Here is a 2,083-nt window from a genome sequence, read left to right as displayed (position 1 = left end):
CCCCGTGTCGGAGTAACCTAAAATGGAGCTCTGGCTCCTCAGGATGTAATTCATGATTTCTTCTTACTGCTCTAATCTGCCCAAAATACTTCCTTCTATGAAGCCAACTTTTGTTTCCTCCTGACCTCCACTGTTTGGTCTTAGATCTGCCTCAGTAAATCCAAATCAAGTCCTATTGTCTAATTGTAGGTGGAAATACTGTCCTTTTACATGGTCAGTTGTTGTTGTTGTTATGTGCCCTCGAGTCAGCCCTGACTCATAGCGACCCCTCCTTGGGTTTCCGAGGCAGTATCACTACGGAAGTAGGATTGTCCAACCTTCCTTCCGAGGAGTGGCTGATGGGTTTGATCCGCCAGCCGTCTGGTTAGCAGACAAGCGCCTTAGGCACTATGCTACCAGAGCTCCCTCTACATGGTCTAGCTGACTAAATAGTTCTGGTTCCTTTAAACCCTCTGCCAGTGATAAGTAGAATCTTTCTCCCTTTTACTCACCTTGCTCTCATCAATATCTGAAATATGATTAATTCCTCAATGATAGTAATAATAATAACGGTAATAACAACAATGATCTTTTTTTGAGCACTGGCTAATGCTGTACATAGTTATTTAATTCTCACAACTACCTTACCCCAAATCCCACAGCATATGACCTATGGCTCTACTTAGGTTCCAGGATTATTGGAGCTTAGTATCTCCTCTACTAGGCTACCATTGTTTTGGGCCTACCAAAATGGGGCACAGCCCCCTTTGGGGCTAAACTTATTTTATGTGTGTATGTATATATGTGCTTTTTGCAATTAGACAAACTTGAGGACACCCAGCAACAGAGCCCAAGCAAAGGTGTTTTGCTATCTCTTTAGAACATTGCTAACCAACCCTTAACTGTTTTCCCAGATCCTGCACTTTGCCTAAAGGTGGGATGATGCTTCACTTATCCCAGTGGGCTAGGAGTGACCTGAGGTGGTGCATACAGCCTGCAGCTTCACTTTGGACAGCACATCTTGCCAAGTGACCTTCTGCAGAAGGCAAGCGGTTTGAACCTTTTGCTTGCTTTGAGAAAAGAATTGTGGGTGATGAGTGATACGCAATGACTACTCTGTTAATTCATTTTGGGGGAGGGCAGGTTTCATGATGATGCTTTTTTTCAATTCTGTTCCTCATTTGGAACAATGGAGGATTTGGACCCTCCCACCCCATACTTTAATATAAGTGTTAAAAGTTAAGCATACTTTCTAGAGAAAGTTTTTTCACAGGAAATTTTAGGAAATTCTAAGATTTCCTTCCTTGTTGCAATATGGATAGTGTATCTTCTGGCGGGGAGTAGATCCATGCAGCTGAGCCACGAGTCACATCTGGAAACCCTCTCTTCGTGTCATGAGAATAAAAAGACTGATGCATGGTGATGCCAGAGGGATCATGCCAGAAAGGGATTTTCCGGAGGGTCTCTATAGCAACCACCTAGGCTGCAACTGATCATTTCATAGGATTTTCTCCAAATTTTGTTCTTCCCTGAAATGTTCTTAGCATTAGAAAATGAAAATTGTCTTTGGATAATGGCTTGAAAATAAAGATGAATCTCTAAATAATTATTGATTACATCATTCTGAATTTTGATCATAAATCTTCCCATAGATTTAAGCTGTTTTTTTGGGGGGGGTGGGGAAAGCCCTACCTTTTTATGAAAAAGATGGTAAAAAGTTTGTGATGTATAAGAAATTTAATTAGAGGTTTCTGTGTGACATAAACATTACCAATTTTCTTTCTTCCTGAATGTGAATGCATAACTCAAAATGAAACATACTATGTGCAATCAGTTCAGCCAAATTACTAGCACATGACTAATAAAATAGATTACAGATAAGGAAGATAATCAAAGGGGAAACAATGAAATAAGTATAAAAAGTAAAATTGTTTTCTTAAAATTGCAGAGAAAGTGCCACTAACTATGTCTCAGAAATATTTGCCCAACCCTAGTTAGGAGCTCTGGTAACATAGTGGCTAAAGCACTTGACTGCTAACCAGAAGGCTGGCGGTTCAAACCCACCAGCCACTCCTCGGAAGGAAGGTTGGGCAATCCTACTTCC

Source organism: Orycteropus afer, unplaced genomic scaffold (genome assembly GCF_000298275.1).
Source record: "Orycteropus afer afer isolate SDZICR_OR568_19922 unplaced genomic scaffold, OryAfe1.0 scaffold00010, whole genome shotgun sequence".
NCBI classification, from domain to species: Eukaryota; Metazoa; Chordata; class Mammalia; order Tubulidentata; family Orycteropodidae; genus Orycteropus; species Orycteropus afer.
This window is presented reverse-complemented; position numbering follows the sequence as displayed.